The sequence below is a fragment of the Furipterus horrens genome, unplaced genomic scaffold (genome assembly GCF_987537825.1).
Source record: "Furipterus horrens unplaced genomic scaffold, mFurHor1.1.pri manual_scaffold_10, whole genome shotgun sequence".
Lineage (NCBI taxonomy): Eukaryota > Metazoa > Chordata > Mammalia > Chiroptera > Furipteridae > Furipterus > Furipterus horrens.
This window is the reverse complement of record NW_028327180.1, coordinates 49,046,460-49,058,698: the sequence shown is the minus strand read 5'-3', so window position 1 is coordinate 49,058,698 and position 12,239 is coordinate 49,046,460. Positions and strand designations below refer to the sequence as shown.

Here is a 12,239-nt window from a genome sequence, read left to right as displayed (position 1 = left end):
CTTCCAGGTGCTGCTTGTCCTCTGGGTCTCAGTTTTGTCTTCCAGTCAGTTCCTGGCCTAGGCTGTCCTCTCAAAGTTTCTGCTAAGGGCCATATCACCTTAGAGACCCCAAGTTATGTACAGTCTCTACACCCTTAATTATCTTCCATGTTCCTGCTCGAGGGCTGCAGAATTGTGAATCGCTCCCATACAGGAGCATAACTACAGGAGATGTAGAAGTTCGAGCGCTGGCCTTTTCTGTGATCAGGAGGCCACAGCACTATGTCTATTGGAGATGCCACCTCCAAATATGACACTTTGGCTTAAGGATTATTTTGAGCTGAAACCAATAGATACAGGAAGAGTTTGCTGCTCTCCCTTTACCCACCTAAAAGTTGAGTACTGTATTGTAACTGCAGGACCAGCCCAAAATGGTCCTAGCCGGCTTCTAACAAGATACTGAGTTGCCTTTCAGAGGTGACAGACCAAAACATGCAGCCAAAAACATCTGCAGAGGAAAGAACTTTGACCTCCAGCTACATGAAGATCCAAAGTCCCACTCCATTCATGGAACCAAGAGACCAGGACATGACCAGAACTTGAACACTGTAACAGCTCCAGGAGTGATGGGTCACCTGTGCAGGAAGACCCGATGCTGAAGCCCCTTATCATATCTTTCCACGAATAGCTAAGTTCCAAAATCAAAACCCACACACCTGCACTTCCTCATACCAGCCTATTCTCCCAAATCCTAACCCTCAATCTTTGCCTTAAAAACTCTTGATTAAAAGACATAGGGGAATTATGGTTTTTTGTTTTGTTTTTTTTTTTAAGGAATCTTTTTTCAATTAATTAATTTTTTAACAAGGTTACTTTATTTTATTTTATTTTTTATTTTTTATTTTATTTATCTGTTTTTAGAGAGAGGGGAAAGGAGAAAGAGAGGGAGAGAAACATCACTGTGCGATTGCCTCTCACGTGCCCCCAACTGGGGACCTGGCATGCAACCTAGTCATGTGCCCTGACTGGGAATTGAACCAGCGAGATTTGGTTCGCAGACCGATACTCAATCCACTGAGCCACAGCAGTCAGGTGGAATTATGGTTTTAAATGAGAGCTCCCCATTCTCCTTGATTGGTACCCTGAAAAATAAATAGTTTTAATTTCTCCATTGCAAATCTTGATGTTCAGTGCTTGGCTTTGCTGTGGCTCAGGTGAGCAGACCCTCATTCAGTAACAGGATAAATTTATCTTTGAGGAAGATGCCCCACATCCCCATGTCAGGAAAGGAAGAGCAACTTATCACCAAAGATGGAGAATTGATGCCAAGATGAGTTTGCATAATCAGATCCTGCTAAAACAGCCCTTACCTTCCATTAGTCTCTCTATATATTTTATAGCTACTTTCCCTCAATGCATCATTCCTCAAGCACAAACCCTCTTTTTTTTTGTTAAAAGGGTATATATATATATAAGCCCCCAGTGTAATTGTTTTTTTGGGTTTTACTTCTTCTCTGTGAATTTCCATGCATATCAATATTAATAAAAAATTTTGTGGCACTTATCCTGTTAATCACCCTTTGTTAATTTAACTCACAGGCCCCCTGCTATAAAATCTAAAAGTATAGAGAAAGTTTTCCTCCCTAGCACTGCTCTCTATTAGACATCTTATGTTGCTACAAGGGCAGCCTCCACTGTCATCTCACTGAATTCCTTGCAGGAATTGGGACACAAGTCTCCTTGTTTCTAATTTCTGTCTCAAACACTCTGGATATCATTCAGAAGTTCTTGTGCCCCAACCACCTTCCCATGTCACAAAGCCCAGGTCAAAGGGACTGGGTCACTTTCAATTATCAATCCTTTCTCTTTAAAAGGGATTTTACTTCTCCTTTCTAACCTGGAGTTATTAACCCTGCCTGCTTCTTTTTCACCTTGTGGACTTGATTATAAGAAGTGAAGGAAAGTAGAGTTTGCCACCCCAAATATGTCTTTTGGAATATTTATTAGTTTACCTTGGTTATTTTTAAGAAACAAAAGACAAAGGAAAAAACTTTGACCTTCCTCCTATCTACCTAAAAGTTATGTAGATAGAGGACTTGCTCCAGGAAAGGCGATATTGTAGCAAATAACTATAGTTTTATTTAAACTAGTGATAGAAACCTAGCAAGGCCTATTTGTTCAAAGTCCTCTCTGTATCTCATTGCTAAAGGTGACTGAGCAAACATGTATCTACCAAACATTTTCTTTTCTACCTGCATGGGAATTGCCTTCCTGCCCTTTGAAGTCCCAAACCACAATCCCCCTCTACTTAGCTCCAGATGGCATGTAAGCCTTAATTGCCCGATGTGTCTTTGGGTCTTTTACTCTTACAGCACCGACAAATGTACAGCAATAATAAATTTTGGGCATTGTCTCCTGTTAACTTGTCTCATGTTAATTTGATAATTAGCCTATCAAGAAGAACTAAGAAAGGTGGGAGGAAAGCTATTTGTTATGCTCTGCCCCTCAGTAGAATTTACCTTTCCTCCCTGACAATTAGCCTTACAACTTAAATTTAATAGCAAAAAAGCAGTTTTGCATTAGAAAATACAGAAAATGTTTTAAATATTATTTTTATATGTATCTCTGTTAGTGCTAGATATAAAATGAGTCCTTCAATTACACCCTTGGTGGGGTGGGATTTAGTCAAGGGAAGTAGTCCATGTGCACATTTGAATTCTAGAAAGACAGCAGCAGTGGCAAAAACACACTTTTTGGATATTCCAGAAACCAATGAAAAATAGAGCAAATAGATAACAAAACCAAGTGAATACAAGCAAACTACCAAAACTCATAAAACCAATCTGGTATTGGCATCTGTGTACAAGAACAACAACAACAAAAAAGTCAGAGAAAGCAAAGGGGACACTCAGGAACTTTAGGATAGGAGGATACTACAATAACCAGCACTTATCACTCACAAGTGCGGCTGATGGATTTGAGAAGAGCAACTAAACCATGCAGACATACTGCTCTCTTCAATAGACATAAGGGTGAGGTCTTCGAGGCTGGAGCAGCCTAGTCCTATGAATATTTGAAACCAATAAACAGGGAGAACTATCTTCCAAAATAGGGACACGGTGAGGGAAAACTGCTGAGCATGGAATTAAACAGGAACAGAGCAATAGAAACAAGGGAAAGAGAACATGCAAGTAAAAGTGGGGGAGAAGAACAGAGCCAGAAAATCTTGGAAATAAATGGCCAAGTTTTGCGTGATTTTTAAATTGAAGATATGATTGAGATAACTATAGATTCACATACCATTTTAAAAAATAATGCAGAGGAGTCCTTTGTATGCTTTACCTTGTTTCCTCCAATGGTAATATCTTGCAAAAAAATGTAATATCAGAACCAAGATATATATCTTTTTTAATAAAAACCTAACTTTATTGAAAATTGGAAAAGATTTTTTTTCACGTTTGTTTTTTGGTTGATGGTTATTGCTTTTGTAAGCTATATGATCCATGGCAACACTTACTAATTGGTACTATACAAAGATGTTTGTTCTTGTCAAGCTCAGATTTAGTTTCAATTTATTCATCAACAAATATACTTACACCTAGAGAAAAACATTTTGATTGGCTCATTAGGGCACCATAATGTAGGTATATGCATTACTTAAGCTGCTAATATAAAAACAAGGCCTCTACTGCAACCTTGAAGCACAGATACAAATTTGCATTTTATGCAAAAATTCAGGGTTTTTGTGTTTTTTTTTTAACTTATTCCTACATTGGTGAGAAATGATGCCAGGAACTTAAGCAATAACTTTTTTCTACCTTTCAGCTGAACAAAAATACAATATGGCATTTTCATGAGGCAAGACTTGCTTCCTTACATTTCACATGAGAATGCAGTATTACCCTTCCCAGAACAAAATGACCAGTTTACTAAGAAAACCATCTTTAGAGGAAGTGTTTCATAAGCACATTTTATTTAAATAAATTCTCCAGTAGGAGAATTCACTGCCTCTTCTTAGAATAAGTCTCTGTCAAGGTATCCGTTAAATTTATCTGTGCAGCTCACATGTCCTTATTGAAAACATCAATATTTTCAAATCACAGTTCCCAAAAGGGCTTTCAGTTCTCAAAATTCGGTGTCTCCTTTGGCTTGCTTCTCTCTTGATTGTACCCAGGCTTTATTAATGGTTCACTTTATATCATCATCTCCATCTTCATAAATTTTCTGTTTCAGTGTCGTAGGAAGGCTTTTCTTTGTCTTTGCACTCTTTTCCCCCTGAGTCAAATAGTCCCATCGCGTGTTTTCTGCTTTCTTTCTACATAAGATAATCACTGTATCTGTCTTGACTTTTTTTGAACTGCCTTCCACAGAGATGGGTTTCAAGAGATTGTTCACAGTCATGGAGTAATTCTTCCCATTTAGATTATTTACCAAAAGATCAAATGACCTCTCTGTGAAATGCACCTGCACGCTCTCAGGAACTCCAGTTACGGTAATGTGGATTTTCACAAACTTATCTGACTGATCCCATCCATAATTACTGATTTTCACTGTGTAGCCGGTTGTAATGGAAGCAACCATGGAAGCCGGCTTTTCATTGTCAAGAGGTTCCTCTTTCCTCTGTGATTTCTGCGGCATCTTGTTCTTGATTTCTGTCTCAACCTTGGACCTTTCAGCTATAAGAGCATCACGTACTCTCTTTCTAGTGGCCTTTTCCATCAGCACCTTGACCTCTTCTAGCTCTTTCTGCGAAGCTCCTCCACCGCTGAAGCCAATGTCGGCCCGGCCAGGCAGGCAGGGACCGAGAGGCAGCACGGCCAGCACAGACCGGGCGTAAACCGGAAACGACACGTCTGCTCGACTCGCAGAACCCACACAACTCGCAGTGCTCGCAGCCTGCGCACGCAGCCTCCCCTGCGTGACACCGCGGCCCGCCCACCTCGCGAGGCGCCTCTGGAACCTTCGGGAGTCCCGCGTCACAGCCCCCACCCCTCCCCATTGCCGCCCGGTTCCCTCAGAATCAAGATATTGGCACTGATACAACCTACCAATCTAACTTAGATTTGTGTACATATTTAGTTCTATACAACTTCATCATACATGTAGGTTAGTGTATCTACCACCACAATCAATAACACTGAAAAGTTTCAAAACCACAAGGATCTTTTATATTGCCTTTCTATAACCACATCTGCCTCCCTCCCTCTCTCTATACTTCTGCCCTCCTGGCAACCACCGATCTGTTTTTCATCTCTGTGATTCGACCATTCTAAGATCATTATATAGTAGTATTTCGTGGTATGGATATACTACATTTTGTTTAACCGTTTACCTGCTGAAGGACAGCTGGGCTGTTTATAGCTATTACGAATAATGACGCTGTAAACATTCATGTATAGGTTTTTGCGGGAAACATAAGTCTTTAGTTCTCTGGGATCAAATTCCCAGAGTGTAATTACTAGATTGTGTTATAGTTGCATGTTCAGTTGGTTAAGAAACAGCAAAGCTATTATCCAGATGAGCTGTGCCATTTTACAGTCCTAGCATTTATTTGATGCTGTTCCATATGCTAAAACTATGCAAACAACAGAAAAATAAGCTCTGTGAATTTAGCCTCCTTCTAACTATTTTGTTCTCTAAAAGAAGAAAAGTAATTTCATGTAAACCACAAAAACTAATTTCACATAAAAATGGGCAAAAGAAAAACCACAAAGTTAAATTTCATACAAAATTATTATAAGAATAAAAGAGAATGAGGAACTGATTATCATTCCTACCAACAGCAGAAGCATTCCAGAAAGTGCCAATAAAACAGATCAAAACTAATCTATTTTTAAAGTAATTAAAAGTTATCAAGAAGATGATAGAAGACATGAGAAAACAACATAAATGAAATTGGAACATGTGGATATAATATGACTAGACTTCAAAGAAGAAATAGAAAAACAAGAAAAATCGTTTAGGTCCTGACTGGTGTGACTCAGTGGATTGGGTGTCATCCCACTCACCAGAAGGTCACTGGTTAATTACCTGTCAGGGCACATGCCTGGGTCATGGGCCAGGTCCCCCAGTTGGGCAACCGATTGATATTTCTCTCCCTGTCTTTCTCCCTCCTTTTTCTCTCTCTAAAAATAAATAAGCACATAAAAATCATTAAAAAGAAAAATAATTTAAAACACTAAAAGGAACACAAGTTCTGTTTACTGTAAAAGCTTTATGGTTATTCTATTACTGTGGTGGCCTCCAATAAATAACACCTGCCTGCCTTTGTGTGGTTCCCCCCACACGCACTAACTCTGGGCGAGGCACTATGAGCTGTCAATGAAATAAGAGCAAATGGCACGCAGGCAGAGGCTTTATAAGTACTTGCACAATGAGATGTGTATTCTTGGAATCCTAGCTCTTAGAACCCAGCTGCCGTTCTGTGAGCAACTCTACTGTGCCATGCAGAGAAGACTTTGGCCAACAGCCCCAGCTGAGCTACCAGATGACAACACCAACCTGTCATCCATGTGGGTAATCATTCAGCCCTGGTGGAGATGTTCCAGCTGACATCATGTGGAACAGACATTCATAGTCCACATAAGCCTGGCCTGAATTACAGAACTATAAGAAAATAAAAGGTTATTGTTGCTTTATGCCATTAGATTTTGGGGTACTTTGCAGTGCAACAATCAATGTAACAAATCCAGAAATACTGACAACTCAGTAATGTTGAGCATTCCTGGCATTCATATCGTCTTGAAATACTATTTCCCACTAAACGAAACCAAGGCTTCTTGGAGAAATTCCAGGTCTGGGCTTGAAATGTGCAGGAGGCATGTGGGACGTCTTTATATGCCAGAGAGCAATGGGCTGGAGCTGCACTAGACCAGCACTGACTCTGAAAACATAGGTAAGTCTACAGCATTAGCCAGACCTTTTCATTCCTATGTTGTATCCTCCACAGAACACAGACGGAAGCAGGAAAATGTAACCCATGAAAAGAACAGTCAACCCATCAGAACTAAACCAGAAATGACAGAGATTATACGACTATAAAGACATTAAAATAATTACTACAACTTTATTTCAAGTGTTCAAGAAACTAGAGGAAATATTTAACGTGTTAAGTAGAGACACAGAATATCTTTAAAAACCTCAAATTGAACTTATAGAAATAAAAACTCTAAGATTAAAAATACACCAGATGAGATTAACTACAATCAAATATTGAAGCAGAAAAGAGTAGTAAATCTAAAGACATTAGAAACTATCAAAATAAAAGAGAGGAAAAATACTGAAAAAAAAACTTAACACCATATCAGGGAATTGTAGGACAAATCCAAGTTATGTAATTAGAATTCCCCAAAAAGGATAGAGACAGGGGGACAAAAAATAATGACTGATATTTTTACCAAATCCAGTGAATCTGATAAATCCACAGATCAAAGGAGCTCCACAAACCCCAATCAAAGAAGCATGAAGAAGACCACGTCAAGGTACATCATGATCTACTTGCTGAAAACCAGTGCTGAAGCCCACATTGCATGTGGGGGAACAAGTACAATGACGATAGCAGGTTTCCTTTTAGAAACAATGCCAAAAAGAAAGAAAAGACACAGTGGAGTAATATCTTTAAAGTAGGAAAGGAAAACTCTGTCACACTAGAATTCCTTACTCAGTAAAACTATCTTTTAAAAACAAAAGTGAAATAAGGACATTTTCTGATTTATAAATGCAAAAAGAATTTATCATCACATCAGCATATCAAGAAATGTTAAAGGAAACCCTTCATGTGAAACAAAAACGACACTAAACAGAAACCTGGATCTTCAGAAATGAGTGAAAAACACCAGAAATTGTAACTATGTAAGTAAATAGGAATAGTAAGTGTATGTACACATAAATATATGTATGATAAAATAAATATTTTGACACATTTTGTGTTAAATATCTTTAAATCTTTCCAATAGCAAAGAGTACAACCAGCACCTATATCTTACTTTCTAAATACCATCCTCCAAAAACAGTAGCAAGGGCTCCCAGGAAAAATGGCTTATTCTAGAGTTGGGGCAATAAATATATAAAATGAGTCAGAAACATCTGGCAGTACCAGGAAATAAGGAAATGCTCAAAAAACAAAGAGATGAATTCATGTCAAAGGAACACAGGAGCCAACGTGGGAAAGGTACTAATGAACAAAGCTGGAAAAAGTTGAGCAACAAAATAGATAATGTAGTATTGGATTATAACCCAAGTATCAAGTATAATGAGTTCATACTCCGTCGTCGTCGTCGGCAGCCGTCCGTCTCGAGAGACGATGGCGTAGCTTCTTAAGAGTCCATCTGCACTGCCGAGAATGGTTGTGCAGTCCGACTCGGCAGTGACACGGTATCTGTCTCCTCCCGTGTTGAATCGACATCTTGCGATGACGCTGGAGTGTCCTCTCCAGTGAAGCTGAAGCTACAGAGCCTGGGCAGGGTGATATGGAGGGTCTGCTGTTGCCCATGCAGCAGACCCCCCCCTCTCTTCGCAGCTGAAGGGTCCAAGGGAAAGACGGAGTCAATACAGCTTGGTTTCAGGTGCGCCGCAGGAGTTGCCGGTGTTGACTACAACGTCAAACCGCCTTAGGGACTCCAGCTCCGGATTTTCTGTCGGGGTTTACTCCCTTAGCCTTTCCCCTGAAGAGGTATGCCGCAAGGCAGCGGAGGTTTTTTGGAGTCAGAGTTTTCCTTCTCTGATGTGCCCTGACTGGAAGATCGAACCAGCGACACTTAGCTCGCAGGCCGACGCTCAATCCACTGAGCCAAACCAGCCAAACCAGTATGAGTTCATACTAATATAAATAAATAGCTCAATAAATAAATTGGAAAGAAGAGAGAAACCTTCCTTACAGAACAATTCCATTTACTGAATGTACTCACTCTTCCCTTGACAATGTGAAGCTTAAATATCACCACCTGGTTCTTTTCTTTCTTCCTTCCTTCCTTCCTTCCTTCCTTCCTTTGTTTCTTTCTTATTGATTTTATTAGGGTGACATGGGTCAATAAAATTACATAATACATCATCTGTATATTGTATTGTGTGTTCACAAGCCCAGTCCAAGTCTCCTTCCATCACCATTTATCCCCCCTTTACTCTCTCCTAACTCCTCCCACATCCCTTTCCCTCTGGGAATGACCATACTGTTGTCTGTCTATGACAATTGTTTTTTACTTAGTCCTGTTATCTTTTTTACCCAGCCTCCCTACCCTATCCCCTCTGACAGTTGTCAGTCTGTTCTCTGTCTCTATGGGTCTGTTTTTACTTTGTTAGTTTATTTTGTTCATTAAATTCTGAATATAAGTGAAATCATATAGCACTTGTCTTTCTCTGACTGGCTTATTTCACTTAGCATAATGCTCTTCAGGTTCATCCATGCTGTTGTAAAAAGTAAGATTTCCTTCTTTTTATGGCTGAGTCATATTCCATTGTGTAAATGTACTATGGCTTTTTGGTCCACTCATCTGCTGTTGGGCACTTGGGTTGCTTCTCAATCTTGGCTATTGTAAATAATGTTGCAATGAACATAGGGGTGCATATATTCTTTTGAATTAGTGTTTCTGCTCTCTTTGGATATAATTCCAGCAGTGGAATCGCTGGGTCATAAGGCAGTTCCATTTCAATTTTTTGAGGAAACTCCATACTGCTTTCCACGGTGGTTGCACCAGTCTGCATTCCCACCAGCAGTGCACCAGGGTTTCCTTTTGTCTACATCCTCACCAATACTTGTTTTTGTTGATTTATTGATGATGGCCATTTTAATAAGTATGAGATCTCATTGTGGTTTTAACTTGCATCTTTCTAATTAATGACATTGAGAATCTTTTCATATGTCTATTGGCCATCTATATGTCCTCTTTGGAGAAGTGTCTAATCCGGTCCTTTGCTCATTTCTTAATTGTATTGTTTGTTTGTTTGGCATTGAGTTTTATAAGCTCTTTATAAATTTTGGGTATTAACCATTTACCAGATATTACTGGCAAATATAGTCTCCCATTCAATGGGTTGTCTTTCGTTTTGTTGATGGTTTCCTTTGCTGTGCAAAAACTTTTTAGCTTTTATTAAAATCCACACCCAAGGATATGCTTTTGATTTCAGAAAGAGAGGGAGGGAGGCAGACAGAGAGAGAGAGTGAGAGAGAGAGAGAGAGAGAGAGAGAGAGAGAGAGAGAGGAGCACTGATGTGAGAGAGAAACATTGATCAGTTGCTTCCTGTATATTCCCTGACCAGAGATCAAAACTGCAAACTAGCTATGTGCCCTGAGCAGGGATGAAACCTGCAACCTTCTGGTGTATGGGACAGCACTCCAACCAACTGTGCCACCCAGCCAGGGCAAAAACGTTTTAGTTTGATGTATTCTCATTTGTTTATTTTTTCTTTTGTTTTCCTTGCCTGACAAGAGATATCAGAAAAAATATTGCTATGAGAAATGTCCAAGATTTTACTGCCTACGTTTTCTTCTATAATTTTTATGGTTCTGAGTCTAACAATTAAGTCTTTAATCCATTTTGAGTTTATTCTTCTCTATGGTGTAAGAAGGTGGTCTGGTTTTGGGGGGTTTGTTTGTTTATTCATTTTTTTGTTTGTTTTTGAGGGGTTTTTTCCCCAGCATCATTTATTGAATAGACTATCTTTACTCTATTGTATATTCTTGCATCCTTATCAAATATTAATTGACCATATAGGCATGGGTTTATTCCGGGGCTCTCTATTCTCTTTCATTGATATCGTCGTCGGCAGCCGTCCGTCTCGAGAGACGATGGTGTAGCTTCCTAAGTGTCTATCTGCACCGCCGAGAATGGTTGTGCAGTCCGACTCGGGAGTGACACGGTATCTGTCTCCTCCCGTGTTGAATCGACATCTTGCGATGACGCTGGAGTGTCCTCTCCAGTGGAGCTGAAGCTACAGAGCCTGGGCAGGGTGATATGGAGGGTCTGCTGTTGCCCATGCAGCAGACCCCCCCTCTCTTCGCAGCTGAAGGGTCCAAGGGAAAGACGGAGTCGATACAGCTTGGGTTCAGGTGCGCCGCAGGAGTTGCCGGTGTTGACTACAACATCAAACCGCCTTAGGGACTCCGGCTCCGGATTTTCTGTCGGGGTTTACTCCCTTAGCCTTTCCCCAGAAGAGGTATGCCGCAAGGCAGCGGAGGTTTTTTGGAGTCAGAGTTTTCCTTCTCTGATGTACCCTGACTGGAAGATCGAACCAGCGACACTTAGCTCGCAGGCCGACGCTCAATCCACTGAGCTAAACCAGCCAGGGCAGTTTCATTGATATATTTCTCTGTTTTATGCCAGTACCATGCTGTTTTAATTGCTATGGCCTTGTAGTATAGTTTGATATCAGGTAGTGTGATTCCTCCAACTTTTTTCTTTCCCTCTCAAAATTGCTGTAGCTAGTCAAGGCCTTTTGTGGTTCCATATAAATTCTTGGAATATTTAGTCTACTTCTGTGAAATACACCATTGGTATCTTGATAGAAATTGCATTGAATCTGTAGATTGCTTTGAGTGGGATGGACATCTTAATAATGTTAATTCTTCCTATCCATGAATACGGTATATTCTTCCACTTATTTGTATCTTCTGTAATTTCTTTCTTTAGTGTCTTATAAATTTTCCAAGTACAGGTCTTTTATATCCTGGGTTAGATTTATTCCCATATATTTAATTTTTTTGATGTAGCTATAAATAAGAATATTTTCTTAGTTTCCCTTTTTGACAGTTCATTATTGATGTATAAAAATGCAATTAATTTTGGATGCCCTTCATTTTTTATTCTTGTCTGATTGCTAAGGCTAGGACTCCCAGTACTATGTTAAATAAGAGCAAGAAAGCAAATATCTCTGTCTTGTTCTTGATTTAAGGGAAACGCTTTTAGTTTTTCTCCACTGAGAATGATGTTAACTGTGTGTTTGTCATATATATTACACTGTGGTATGTTTCCTTTATTCCTACTTTGCTGAGAATTTTTATCATAATTAAGTGCTGGATTTCATCAAAAAAAATTTGCATCTATTGATATGAACATGTGCTTTTTATTCTTTATTTTGCTTATGTGGTATATAATACGCCCTGGCTGGTTTAGCTCAGTGGATTGAGCATCGGCCTGCGAGCTAAGTGTCGCTGGTTCGATCTTCCAGTCAGGGTACATCAGAGAAGGAAAACTCTGACTCCAAAAAACCTCTGCTGCCTTGCGGCATACCTCTTCAGGGGAAAGGCTAAGGGAGTAAACCCCGAC

At 39.7% G+C, this 12,239-nt stretch overlaps 1 pseudogene; it reads right to left on the bottom strand.

Moving 5' to 3' along the window:
- Positions 1-4,104: 4,104 nt before the first annotated feature.
- On the bottom strand, positions 4,105-4,617 carry LOC150000168 (calcyclin-binding protein pseudogene; annotated as a pseudogene).
- Between the last annotated feature and the right edge of the window lie 7,622 nt (positions 4,618-12,239).